The 14649-nt window shown below is 43.6% G+C and overlaps 1 long non-coding RNA gene across 2 annotated transcripts in view; it reads right to left on the bottom strand.

Moving 5' to 3' along the window:
* Positions 1 to 14649, bottom strand: part of LOC141581014 (uncharacterized) — a 55439-nt gene that overhangs the window by 29890 nt on the left and 10900 nt on the right. Inside the window, exons 2-3 of one of the 2 annotated variants that reach the window (XR_012513419.1) lie at positions 2763 to 2961; positions 75 to 291 (exon numbers count right to left, since the gene is read on the bottom strand). This is a non-coding gene — a long non-coding RNA (uncharacterized LOC141581014). Of the gene's footprint in view, positions 1 to 74; positions 292 to 2762; positions 2962 to 14649 lie in introns of those variants that run through there. The other variant, XR_012513417.1, reaches the window with a different exon arrangement.

Genomic DNA, 14649 nt, shown 5'->3' with positions numbered 1-14649 from the left:
CACCCTCTAACTGAAAGCAAATCCAAGCCAAGGCCTGCTCATACTCTCGGCCAGGTGCCAGGAAAAGTGTAAATTTTCGTGAGCTCAGGCTGCTCTGCCAGCAGTCTGCAATGTGTCTGGACATGAACGGTTGTTCCCTTTTGTGAGGCCAGGCCTGAGCACCAGGAAGTTCTAGAAGCAGCACATGGAGAGAGATGGGGTGAACCAAAAAACGGGCAAAAACAGCCTGTCTGCAGTATCCAAGGCTCGCCTGGTGTCCTGTCTGAGCCCAGAGCCAGTCTCCTTGTTGTCCTTTAAAAAAAAAAAAAGTTATCTTTTTAAGACCTAGTATTTCAATTGTATGCTGTTAACTTTGTTCCCAAGGGTACTTCCCTACTAGGATTTCACCCTTCATAATGAAAATTAAACAAGTTAAGTCTGAGCGTGTGTGTGTGTGTGTGTGTGTGTGTGTGTGTGTTTAAAAAAGAGATGTGTGATCTTGGTAGTCTTTAAGCACAGGCACAGCTAACTAGGTAACTAGATGTAACCCTTGCTGGTCCTGTAGGCTTGGCAGAGAGAAAAATAAAAAGATATTTTGAGGCAATGTGAAAGAAAAGATTTTTAAAATGCAAAACAGCAAAGATCACCAGACGAGGAGGGCACAATATTAACTCATCTTCCAAGCTGGATCATTCTTGCTATGCCAGGGTAGGTGAGCTTCGTACATTCAGAAGCTCCAAAGACCCCGAAGGTTAGTGAGGGTGCTGTCCAGCCCCATTCAAGTTTTCCCTACATTGATGTTTGCATCCTCATAATATTATACCAGGGTGAATTTCACTGCATGGTCAAAGCCTGTGGTTCGTCGCTAAATTCTCTAGTTTTCATTTTATCCCTATTGAAAGGGGCAGTAAACTTTAATATGGAGGATGCAATTATTTGGGGGCCAGGTGTGACTTAACAAGCTTAGCAGCCTCCGAACAAAGGCAAAGCCAAAGAGAAAAGTATATTTCTAAGTGATTAAAAAGCAGTGTAACTCCCTTCACACCCAGCCAGCCCCCAGCTTGCCCTGACAAAGCAAGGGAAGGGTACAAATCAGAGTCCCAAACTTTACTTGCCAGAGGAACGTGTGAAAGAAAGTATACTTGCTGCTAAGTGTCCACTGAACTGGCAAGGGCTAGGATGGGGCAGGAAGAGCTTGCGTGAATATAAGGTGGGATGAAAAAGCCATAAGGCAACCCAGGCTCGCCTCAAGCTGCTCAATAGACATCTATCGGAAAAAATGAATAGAAATTGTTTTAACAAATGGATTCAGTGTCAGGGTACCAGCTATTATTCCTAGAGGGAAACCCTTTGACATTTGAAACATTAAAAAACAGCTGCTATTTATCATTCAGGCCAACTTGGGTTGCCAGGAATAACAGGAGTTTTTATAAAATAAAAAACATAAAAATCAACAAATTTTCTAAATTTTTTTTAACATACAGAATTCCAGTTAGAAATGTAGTTGCAAGGTACATAGACCAAAACTAAAAGAGGGAAAGAGAAGGAAGAGGAAAGGGGGAAACAATATCCCCTTGGGTTCAACCAACCCAATTCAATGAATTACTGGGCCTAGTCTGTATCTTAAAAGGGACAGAAATGAGCGGTTAATGCATAGGGAGAGGAGCTGGCACTGAAGAGCCAAGGAAAGAGAGGGCGTTACTGCTCAAAGACAAGGAGGAGACAGGAAGTGGGATGAGGAACACTGCGGGTTAGAGTACTAGGAAAACTCAGAGACTCCAGCCAAGTGCTTAAAATCGTTCTAGGTTGGGCAGAAGGCAGTGTATGCAAAGAAGAATAGTAAAGGTGGATTAGTGATGCGCAGTCTCCCCTTATTCTCTAACAAAGAAGATTCCAGAATAAATTGTGCCCCTGCTACTTAGGAATTTCATAAACTATATGCAATTCTTAAAGCCACAGTGCCCTTTTCTTGTTTTTTGGGTTTTGTCTTTGTTTTTGTTTCTGAGATGGAGTTTCCCTGTTGTCACCCATGCTGGAGTGCAATGGCGCCATCTCAACTCATTGCAACCTCTGCCTCCCAGGTTCAAGCGATCTTTTGCCTCAGCCTCCCAAGTAACTGGGATTAGAGGCACCTGCTGCCAAGCCCAGCTAATTTTAGTATTTTTAGTAGAGATGGGGTTTTGCCATGTTGGCCAGGCTGGTCTCAAACCCCTGACCTCAGGTGATCCGCCTGCCTCAGCCTCCCAAAGTGCTGGGATTACAGGTGTGAGCCATGGCGCCTGGCCCCATTTCTAATGGGTAAGGGTCAGGTCCATTTCCAGCCGCAAAACATACCCAAGTCCTCTCAACCTTCTGGAAGAGTAATTCCATAGACAGAAGGTGGAAAAGAAATATTTTCAAAAACATGCAAGAATTGACAGCAGAACAGGAAGACTTTCAAGTCATTAATTACTAATGAAATCGAGTTAATTACAGATTTGTGGAGTTTTAGAAATTTGGGGTTTTTTTCTGTTTTGTTTAATTTGTTTGTTTAAAAAGCAAGTTCAGAGTTTCTTTCTTAGTTTAAGAAATCTGCCTGAATGATTCTGTGATTCTTGGTTACTGGTTCAGTCCACACAGTATTATCAGGATCCAGGAGGCCTCTCAGGTGTGCAAAGCCCAGCCCCACTCAACAGAAAATTATGTCAGCCTGTACAGAGCCTCACAGGTGGGGAGGATCAGGCCACAGGAATAGCCAGCATCATTTCAAAAGGGCCAGACATTGTGCCAAGAACTTTCCTTACCTCATCTCCAAGAATCCTACAATAACCCATGGAGGTAGACGAGAATCTGTCCATTTACAAAGAAGAAGCTGAGGCCCCAGGAGTTAAGTGTCTGCATCTGGATCGTGCCTGGGAGATTCGAAGGAGGTGCGGGGCGGCTGGGCTCCTCGTGCCTGCTCTTTCAAGGGCTCGAGAGGCTCTGGTCAGTCACACAGGAAACCTTCAAAATAAAACCGCACTTTACAAGGCACAGAAAGGAAACTTGTTTTTCTATCTTTAGGTCATTCTGTGCTTCCATCTGCAGGGACGGAACTTGGTTTCATTAAACATGATATTTTTGTCAGCTCTCTTATGGTTTTTTTTGTTTTGTTTTCTCTTGCTTTCAATTAAAGGATTTTTGCCCTCCCAGAAATTCTTTGGGGATTTGAAACCCACTTCAAGGAAGGAAAAAAAAAAAAAGGAAATCCATCTTACAGTATTAGTCACCAAGATGGGTGTGAAGACAACAGGCTATAAACTGAAATCAGCTCCATCTCCAAGACCAAAGAACGACCTCTAACAAACTGCTTTGAATCTTAAGAATTAGCAATCCTGCTGGCAAACCGGTTTCCTTTTCTCCAAATGCAATAATAATAATTGGTTTAAAGCCTCCAAATTGACTCCCAATGTTACAACCAAATAAAGAACATGGGCTGAGACTTCAAGCAAAAGCCAGGATGCCCAAAAGCCAGAGAAAAACACTTAGCTATGAAAAAATAAAAATACGAGCTGGAAATAAAATCAAAATCCCAGCAAAGCAAATTTGGCATGCCCTAGAAGTCTTGCATTCTACCAGCAAAAGCAAGTAGTGGTGGGAGGGCCGGGGAGTCAGGGATGGGGACAGGCTGTGTGGCATCTAATGGAGTGTTTCACACTTTGAAATCAAAAAAATGGGCATGAGTAAGTGCCTGCCCTTCCTATATGACTGTCCCTCTTTGTAGCAGAGTCATGATGAAATAATCTCCCTCTTATCATAGCCTTTGATCTCACAATCCCCTTTTCCCACACTATTAAGATATCCCATGTCTCAGCAATTCAACTTTGCATGCTTAAATTATTATTATTATTTTTTTTGTCCCACACCTGCCCACACATCAGTGCCTCTGCTTGGCTTTATGCTTTGTCCATCTTGCAATGTTTTCATTAGGCGGGAGCCATGGCAAAGGCCAGCTGCCACCCCCACATGGGGAGCTTGAGCCAGCATCCCTCCTCCATGGGGCTGGAGAAGCAAGAGGCTCCCAAGGGCTCCAGGCCTTCCTGAGAGGGAAGGTGCTGACCCAAGGGAAGGGAAAGTTCACTTGCTTACAGTTCTCAGGAACACACTGTGTGTGTGTTTCATTCCTGAACAAATGCTACTGATAGCAGCTCACCGGGGAGCTTGGCCCAAGAAGACACCGCCTACTTGTCTTTCGTGTTTAGCAACCATTTCCACTGGGTTTGCACCACTGCCTCTTTCACCCCCACCTTCTGGGTCCCTCTAAGACATCTGAACAGACAATCAACGATGCAAGGCCCTGACCTGGATATCACCTGGCAATTGTCCACCAGCCCCCTAAAGAGAAACAAGCAAGATTCTGGAATCCAGGTTCAAGCTAGCCTCACCAAGTTTCTTCACCACCTTGAACCTCAGTTTCCTCATCTCTAAAATGAAGACTATCTTCCTCACATGTGTTTTGTGCCAGGCTTGAATAAGAGAATAACGATAACTTTCTTAACAAGCACTATGTGCTAAGCCTGTGTGTGCATTATCTCACGACGTCCTCACAGCACAGCCTGGCACATGATGCATGATAGACACACAAGAAAATTCTGGTTGCAGGGTTAAAAAAAATAAGGTGGGGGGGGTGCTGACACGATGGCTTACACCTATAATCTCAGCAAATTGAGAGGCAAAGACAGGTGAATTACCTGAGGTCAGGAGTTTCAGACCAGCCTGACCAACATGTTGAAACCCATCTCATTAAAAATACAAGACATTAGCTGGGTGTGGTGGTGGGCACCTGTAATCTCAGCTACTCTGGAGGCTGAGACAAGAGAATCACTTCCACCTGGGAGGTAGAGGTTGCAGTGAGCCAAGATCATGCCATTGTACTCCAGCCTGGGCAACAAGAGCAAGACTCCATCTCAAAAAAAAAAAAAAAGAAAAGAAAGGAAAGGAAAGAAAAGAAATCTTCCCCCAAAGAAACCAAGTTAGTAAGTTACAGAGCTTGAAGTACTAACCACTTCTATGTTAGCAGTGTTTGTGCTTTAACCACAATTCTAGTCTTCTGCGTGGAGATAATATTGCCACATTTAACAACAACAAAAAACAATACAGGATGCCCAACTACATTTGAGATTCAGATAAACAACCAATTTTTTGGTTCTAAGTATGAACCATGCAATATTTTTTCATTGTTTGTTTGTCTGAAATTCAAACATAGGTGAGTGTCCTGTACTTTATCTTGCAACTCTACCGGGAGATCAACTTTACAAATGCATTTTGAAAACAGTGAAGTGCTTTCTCATATGAGGAATCTAAAATAGCCTTATCAGGGGCTGGAAGGAGGGGGAATCAGGGAAGTGTTGATCAAAAGGTACATAGTTTCAGTTATGCAAGATGAGTAAATCCTAGAGAGCTACTGTACGACACAGTGCATGTAGTTAACATACTCTATTATACACTTAAACGTTTGTTAAGAGGTTAGATCTTATGTTAAATATCCTTACTGTAGAAAAAAGGAGAGAGGAAAGTTTTAGAGGCAGTGGTTAACTTTACGGCATTGTTCGTGATGGTGCTTTTGGGAGTGTATACTTATCTTCAAGCTTATCAAGACATTCAGTCAGCCCTCCACATCCATGGGTTCTCCATCTTCGGATTCAACCAACCACCCACCAAAAATATTTGGGAAAAAAGGCAATAAAAAATAACTATACAACAATTTTAAAACAGAAATTTTAAAGTATGGTATAACAATTATTTATATAGCATTTACATTGTATTAGGTATTATATGTAATCTAGAGATGATTTAAAGTATGTAGGAGGATGTGAATAGGTGATATTCAAATACCACATCATTTTATGTAGGGAACTTGGGCATCCCCAGGTTTTGTTCTCTGTAGTGGTCCTGGAACCAATGCCCCAAGGATACTGAGGGACAACTGTATACATTGAATATTTGTAGCTTTTTTCTATGTCAGTCATACCTCATTTTTAAAACTATTTTAAAAGAAAGTTTAAAAAAATGAAAGTAGTGGGCCAGGCACAGTGGTTCACACTTGTAATCCCAGCATTTCGGGAGGCCAAGGTGGCTGGATCACCTGAGGTTAGGAGTTCAAGACTGGCCTGACCAACATGGTGAAATCCCATCCCTACTAAAAATACAAAAATTAGCTAGGCATGCTAGTGCATGCCTGTAATCCCAGCTACTTGGGAGGCTGGGACAGGAGAATCGCTTGAACCCAGGAGACGGAGGTTGCAGTGAGCCAAGATCGAACCATTGCACTCCAGCCTGGACAACAAGAGAGAAACTTCATCTCAAAAAAAAAGAAAGAAAGAAAGAAACTGAAAATGGTGGTGGAGTGCTACACAAAGTAGAGGTCTTTTGTTTTTAGTCCTAACCCCAGGCCTAACTGGTAATGGACAGGAGTTCCCAGCCCCAGCAGCTTTCATGACTCATGTGGATATCAAATAAGCTCTAAGCATTGCATAAAGTTAATCAGGGTTCAGAAAAATAAGCTTAACCACCCACAGGTCCTCTCCCCACCACCACAAACCCTCCCTTCCCAATGGCTGGGGGATTTTTTTCTGGGATCTCTTCTCCTTCCTTCACCACTTAAGCAGTTAAACAGCAAAGTCGTACCACTGGCTACATTTCTAGCCACTGAATGCCAGTTTAGTGCAAGATCTTGAGGAATTTTAATGTGCAGATATGGGGCCTGCCCTCAAGGCTTCACTTTGTCATTGAAGAGACAGTGTACTATTAAATGTCGGAACACAGTGAGACAGCTCCCTCTTACCAGATACCCCATCTTCATCAGGCACAACCCTAGGTGCATTCCCAGGGATGATCTTGTAGAATGCTCCCAGCACCTAGTCCAAGAATCACCCACAGCCAGCAGCCGTCAAGGCAACTAGAAACCCCCAGGGAGCTCCCATCCTACTGCTGTCAGAAGTACAAGGCAAGGTCCTGATTTCTTATCTGATGAATAATTAATATTACCAATTTGAGTATATTAGGATAAGGGGCCCTGCCCTTTTCCATCTCACCTCCTCATACAAATCTCCTTACGACTGATCAAATGGTCATGCCTCAATCAAACTGGACAGGGTCTCAGATTGTGACCTCTCTTAGGTCACACCCTATGGCCAGAACAAAAGCAGAAAATGCCTCTATTATTATTCCTCCTTTGTGGACAGAGTGGAGAAAATAGTGTCTGAATTTCCTTTCCCTAATGCAGGTTTGAGCTTCTAACAGCAGAGTCAGCCCCCACCTCCCAGACCACTTGCACCCAGACTTTCACTTCCATCTGGCTAGCAGCTGCCCTGCCCTAAGGACTCATGCTCTGCCTTTTTCTTGTTGTAGATGCCTAATGTTTTCCATTTTTCTCCACAATTCCAGTTGATAATTCTAATCAACCTTTTCTCACTGTAGAAGAGGTCTGAGATAATGTGATCCCTGCCTCCTAAGCGGTGGAAGGACAGGATTCAAGGACGGTTTTCCAAAGTCTAAGAAAAACAGAGCAGAATGTAGCAAGGACAAAGAGGCCACATTATTTCCAATTTCCCACATGGCTTCTTCCAACTCAGCCTCTGGGAACACTGGGAGCATTATGCCTACACACTTAACTGTATTAGGACAGCCAGCCTTTCTAAGAATGGTTTCTGCTCATACAATTACAAGAAGTTTCTCTCCCTTTTCCTGTTTCTCAACCTGGCCTTGATTCATCTCTCACTCAGGGAGTGCAAAGGAACACTTTTCAAGAGGAGCTGAATCAAGGGACCAGAAAGATGCCCACCTCAGATGCTGCTTGTGTTGGGTAAGGCTTTGGAGCCATCTTACTTATGGTCCAGATTTGACACTTTGGATAACTGAATTCATGAAACACGTAAACGAGATCTGACTGGACCTGCATGTCTTTGTCTACCGTCCTTTCTTAATTTCCTGGAAAGTGTCATTCATTACTTCCATGCTAAGAATTATAAATACTTTCAATCTCAAAGTCTTCAGTGTTTCATAAGGGATGCTCAATATAACCTTTTTTAGCTTGCTATTTCAAGGCTTCATTTTACACCACTAACTTGTGTTTTAAAGAATTGTTTTTGTGGTTGTTTCTGTATTATCTGTTTTGATTTTTTTGTTTGTTTCTTTTTTGTTGTTGCTATCCTTAAAGGGATTCTAGCATCCTAACTTTGATTCCAATATCAGATATGTGACCTCATTCTTAGCTTTCTGCCTCTAATATTGCCTTTTCCTCACCTAGAATACTCCATGTTGCCTCGAGTCTCTCTGAAATTCCTACCTGTGCTCATATAACTTCCCAAATCCCCCATTACTGTTCCCTTAGTTATGAGTTCCTAAATAAAAAGGTCAGTAAGATTGTTCCCCTCAAAATGAGATACACTCAACCACATTCCTTTTCATTGTTTTCACGGTGAAGCTCAACTTCAAACTCAACTTAAAAATTAAACCATTTTGGGAATTCTCCTTTCAGTCTTCAGCCCATGCCAATCACGTCTGTACTCTTTACAAATGGATGGCTAGTCTTGCCTCACAGTGACTTCCCCCTTCAAATCCTGCTCCTAAAAACATTTTCTCCCTGTCAGCTTGCCACTGACTCTCTGCAAATCATCCTGTGATCCAATGTAGAAAGGACATGATACACAAATAAATTTTAGTGTCTTACACTTGGGGGTTATAACTGAAAATAGATTGGCAGTCCAAAAAAATGTATGGATAGCACAAATATATATTTATATGTGTGTATAGACATATATGATGCTACATATATATGATGCTCATGTCAATCATCTTAAATCCAATGTGATAATTTGCAAAACAAAACACAACTTCTCCTCAGACATCCCAGGATCTTTGAAATAAAACAAGTGCTTCATGGATGATAAAGCTATTTAAAACCCTAATTATCCTTCATGTATCTGTAGACAACATCCTGTATAGTACCCAACCTCAATCATCTTTACTTACGATATTACCAGGGCTGCTGCTTATGCAAGGTAACTACATGCCAGCACTCTGCCAAGAAGTGCAAGCATCTGAACTCTTCATTCTCACAAAAAAACCAGAAAGTAGCTATGCCTTATCATCCCCATTTCATAGATGAGGAAACCAAGGCTTAAAGAGGTTGGTAATGTGCTGAAATTCTCATAATCTGCTAAGTGATAGAGCAAATATTAGAACTCAAGCTCATCCCCCTCTGGAGCCACCATTGTCACTGCTGCCATTCTGAAAGGTTCCTTGGAGGGCTTCATGTTAAACCTGTGCAGGAGTCAGGCAGGAATCTGGGGTCTTCCCACCAGACTGTTCACCCAGAGACTAATCAGGCATCCTTTCTTTGGTAAGTCAAACTTTACTCCCCATCTTTTGTGAAGTATAAAGATGATTCATTGCTTACACAGAAATTGATCTAACCACTGTTTTATGAAAAATGCAGGATTTCCATATCTTTAGAAGGACTTCTTGAAGAAATTCAAATTAGGGAACAAAGCAATTTAATTTTTCTCTTTTTTGGCCTTATTAGCTACTGATTAATGCACAGTTCTAGGTGTTGAAAAGACTTAAGGAAATCAATAATAATATTAACCTGTATGAAAAGGTTTGCTATAAGATGGGATTGTAGCTCAGGGTCTTCTATGGTAAATAGTCAAAAGTTAGAGTTCACGGGTGTCAGCTCCATTGGCAGGTGTAAAACTTCTTGCTACCCTGACCTTTAACATTTCCTTAGGACCTGACACTCTCTTGGTCCAAAGGAGATAGTGATCCCTTCCTGTAACAATACCTAGACCCAGAACAGAGAAGAAACAGTAGGGTTGGCTTCCATAGCCAGGCAACAATATCAAAAGTGAATGACACCCTCCCCCAACACCCTTCCAACCAGGCAGATCATCCAACCCCCAGCTTTGTCCTCTTGCGAACAGAAGAACGCCCCTTGTCTCTCAGGCCACAGTTGGTCATGAGGATTAACCCCTCCCACCCTCTCACCCCCTCCCCAGCACAGCCCCCCTTTCCAACCCTCCTTTGGGCAGACATGACTGACAAGAGTACCACAGGCGATGATGTCACAAAGAGAGGGGGCAGTGTGCCCTGTTAGACCAGCTTTCACTCCAGTGGACTCGCCTTCACAGACAAATTGATTTGCAAAGGTTCAGGCTGCCAGCCCAGCCTGCTTTGCATACAGAACGCTCCCTGGTGACACAATAAAAAGTGGCCAGGCTAACAGAGGAGCGCAGCAGGGTCTGGCCGGTTCAAAGTCCAAACTCCACACCCCCTCACCTCAGTCTGGTTTGAAAGGTCACTGTGTGTCTGGGAAAATAGTCGCAGGATACAATCCTTTATTAAAGGTCACTATTTTTCACCAGCACTTAACACACACTTACGCACAAATTGAGACTGGAGAGGGGAAAAAAAACTGGGGGCTGCATCGCATTGTATATTGTGCTTGCAAGATTTATGTCTTGTGGTCACCAGCAATAAACACGCACTGCTTCAGTATTAAAGTTCACATTAATCCACGGATTCCTCTTCCCCTCGAAACAAGCCTCTTCTTTGCCGGGCAAACAGGGGCAAATGGAGACTTTTGTTCCTCTCTTTTGTGCCTTTCCCATCTTTCCCTTCCCTTGTTGCAAGTTGTTTTTGTTTTGCTTTGTTTTTCATTGTTTTTGGTGTTGGTGTTGTTGACATGCTGCCAGGAGCATTACTCCTAGTTCCGTCTCTTACAGTGCATGATGTGTACCTAGCATTTGGGTCCAAGACCGTATGCCGTCCCCACGCCTGAGAGGTGGCACATCCATGGATCTGTATGAGTCTCAGACCCTGAGAAGCAAAAGTCAAGTTCTTCTATGAGCCACTGGTGAAAATCCAGGGAAACGCCTTGGCTAAGCCAGCAGCCATAAAGCCACCAAGGAGGGTGCCAGTCCTGCCTATCCATTATGGTGTATATTTTATTTTAGTAAATGCTTCCAATACATGCAAAAATAACAACTGTATTTTCCTCCAGTAACAGACAGTTCACATTGGGTTACCAAAGAACATTAGCGATAGCAATCCCTGCATTCATAACGAAAGAGATTATCAAAGAAGTCAGCCTGAGCTGTTAGATTAATTTAGGCAAGAATTGCAAAAGAAAATATTTAGGGGAAATTCTATGAATTTCAAATAGCCAGTAAAATGTATGATGTTGAGGATTCCACTCTGCTCCATAGCACATCTTTGCAAAGCTTTTGCCAGTGATAGATTTCTGAGCTATCAAAAGCACATTAATTTTTTCTGATTAAAATAGCCATGAAAATATACAAGTGTAACTGTGAAAAATCCAGGGCTTATTGTAATACTTTAAGCAAAACAAGGATAAAAGATTTTTAAATACGGACTTGCCAAAAGTAAAATATCTAACACGAAGAGAGCTAATTCTGCGTGTGCTTCTGATATTTTGGCATAAATACTTTAATCCTCTTGTCCATCCCGTTGGCACCTCGTCTTCAGTTGACTTGTTAAGGGCGAGTTCCTTTGTAATGTCGTCAGCACCTCTCCATAGTTATTGACTGTGCTCTCATTAAAACGGCAAGATCACAAAACAGCAGAAGTGAGAAGAGGTGGGGAGGCAGCCGGCTCCTCACAACAAAGGTATTCAAAAAGGCACAAGAACCTAAAGGAGAAATGAAAAAACATGGCAGAAGTGAAACTGTCTGACAAGGAGGAGGAGAAGGAGGAGGAGGACCTTTCTGGAGGTGGGGCCAAGGGTTAGAGATTCTGTTTTTATGTTTCTGTTTATTAGAAAAAACACACAGGGCATCCCCAAAGCCAAGTTCAAGTTGCTTGTAGTCTTCGTGCAGAATTATGCCGTGCTTGGCACGTGAATGTAACACATACACACAGACACACATGCCTTGTCTTCTTCTCACTACTTAAAAATAAATCCTTTTTGGAGGAAGATGTCCACTTCTGTTGCATCCCTGCTTTGGGCTTAGCTGGTGATGATTTCACTGTGAGCGCAGACTCTTCGTTCCTCATCTATTGCCTTGAAAGGAGCGACCTTATGAATAAAGTCATTGTGTGATTCAAAAGCATGGTTGGGGTGGGCATGCTTATTCAAAACAAGGTGCCTTTTGAGGGAAAGCATCCAAAATTCATTCCCCTAACCCTGAAGACGTCGTAAAGATGAAGAAAAGAAGAGAAGAGAAAAAGGAAAAGAAGCTCTCCCTCCCCACCCTGCTGCAGGCTGGACACACAGGATGGGGCTGTGTGTGCTGCACAAGCCCTCTGCCAGCTCCCATTCAGATGGGCATTCTGAGATTGGAGGCTTCGGATCTGAGAGTGATGTTGCCAAGTGCTGCCGGTTCCCAACATAGAGCCCAGACCCAGCATCCTCCTGCCTCCGAGGCAACGACTCTCCTGCATGCAAATGCCACGGCCCCTCAAATCTGTTAAGAGACAAATCTGCAATCCCACTGTAAACCTATGTGCCTGGGATTCCGACCTCCAGCTCCCAAAGTGTGCAAAGGCAGCACGCTAATGCGCAAAACGTCTGGGGCTCAGATGAGGCGTCACATCAGTTTCTACAAAGGTGACTTTTAGGAGGGGCCAAAGATGAAGAGCTGGATTCTGAGGGAGTTTGAGAATTGCTGAGCGAAAAAGATCCCTCTCTTTCCTCCCCTCTGTCAAACTTTTCAGGCTCTTGTTCCTCTCTTCCTCTCAGCTTCCACCCTCTCCTCTTTCAGCCAGGTGATTAATTCCTGGCCCCTACGGGTCTCTAAAGGGATCCACCCTCCCTGCAGTGACATGCAGTGCTAAAGACAAACTATTTCTCTTACTGTAAAAAATACTTTGATTCTTCCATGCACTGCAAGCCCTTGTAATTGTTCTTCCAGGTGGGTAAAGTCTAGCTAACACAAACACCTCCCAGGACAGAGTGCATCATCAGGCTGAAAACTAGTGTCGCTCTTCTTTGAGGTTTGTGATTTGCGACATTTTAGTTTTTCCTGTTTTTGCAGACTCCAAAGAGAAATATTCAGATATTTCCTTACTCTTTTATTATTAAAGCCTGTAAGTAGTACGTGTGAGCATGTATGTGCATTTGTGCAAATTGCACTAGGGGAAAATACTGGCCCAGTCATGATTTGATCACAGGGGAGTCCTGTCACTCACAGACTTTGAAGACAGGCAGCCTCGTGTCAGTACATCCAGACTGACCGCTCTATGAGGGCAGGGATTTTTTTCTGTTTTATATCCTGCTTAGCTGCAGCATCTAAGATAGTGCTGGCTCCGTGGTCCACACTCAGTATATATTTATTGAGAGATGTTACATGTCAGAATGCAAGTATGTGACGCAGAAGATTCTAGCAGCATCTGGGAGGTGTTTGTATTAGCTAGACTTTACCCACCTGAAAAGACAATTACAAGGGCTTGCAGTGCATGGAAGAATCTAAGTATTTCTTAGAGTAAGAGAGAGGTGGTAGTTCTCCACAGGCTGCAGGATGGGCAGTGCCTATGGGTACCTGCCCACAGGTTTCCTGGGATGCTGCGGGGAGGGCAAGTTTAGAATACAGACATGTGAGTGGTGTGGTCCTGGACAGGAGGCTTCGGAGGAAGAGGGCTGGCTTTCAGAGCAAAACTGTACTTTGCAAAAGATCTTGGGAGCCCATCTGGGATGCAGGGCATTATGAACCCCTCAGATGGTGGTCAGGGTTGTGGTCCTAGCTGGGTTATACCAAGGAGCATCCTATTCAATGGAGCCGAGCACCCAGGTATCTTTTTTTCCCACTGGTTCAAAGAAAAATCACCTGGATTGGAGATCAACAAGATCCCTTTTGCTTATTGAACCTTTCTTTTGTGGTCCTTCAAGGGGAAGATGAGGCAAGTTCGAGTGTGTGTCTGTGAATGGCACATGTGTGTAGGTAGTTGAGTGCACATGCATGGGGGGTTAGTAGCTATATGTCGGTTTTTTTCCCTTTGCTACATCTCATCCAATCCCATCTCTTTTTAGCTGCCTGGGTCATGCACCTGAGCTCTGTTATAATAGTAATTACAATGGTTTTGACAGCCTTATGACTATAGTTCGGAAAGCAGCTGTCACAGAAATTAGCAAGTTTTGCAAACAGCTCAGCTCTGTGGTGGTAGGAGCCCAGGCCGGGACAGGAGGAGTTAACCAAGATGAGTGGGGTGTTATGCAAAGCACCAAATCCCTAAACTCCTGCAAAGATCTTTGATGGCCGTGATCAATAGATTCTCAGACCACACTGACATAACCTTGTCATGCCTCAGCAAGGGTACAGTGGCTAAAAAGGCATGGGGAGGTGAGAGGTGGGAGGAGAGGAGGAGAGTGAGAGGACAGGGAGGGGATAAAGATATCATGCCCTCCCCTTGCTGGCTCCCCCAGCACCCCTCCTTTCCATACCCACCCCCTCTTCAACAGGCATCACACAGCAAGTGACTGGTAATGGTTCTTTGGCCTTGTATAGCTTTTAAAATCCTTCAGCTGAAGCATCTCAGCTCCAATCGCCAGCAAAGCCTGAGCACCCTTGAGACCCTGGTGCAGATAATCATCATCCACTCGGTGACAAGAAGCTGAGCGCCGCTTCGGTACCAAGGAGACCGAATGTGGCAGGGCACCAAGGTGCCATCTTAGATGCATCCAAGCAGCAGCAGCAC

The sequence above is a fragment of the Saimiri boliviensis genome, chromosome 1 (assembly GCF_048565385.1).
Source record: "Saimiri boliviensis isolate mSaiBol1 chromosome 1, mSaiBol1.pri, whole genome shotgun sequence".
Lineage (NCBI taxonomy): Eukaryota > Metazoa > Chordata > Mammalia > Primates > Cebidae > Saimiri > Saimiri boliviensis.
Note: the sequence above shows the minus strand (reverse complement) of the source record. Positions and strands in the feature narration are given on the sequence as shown.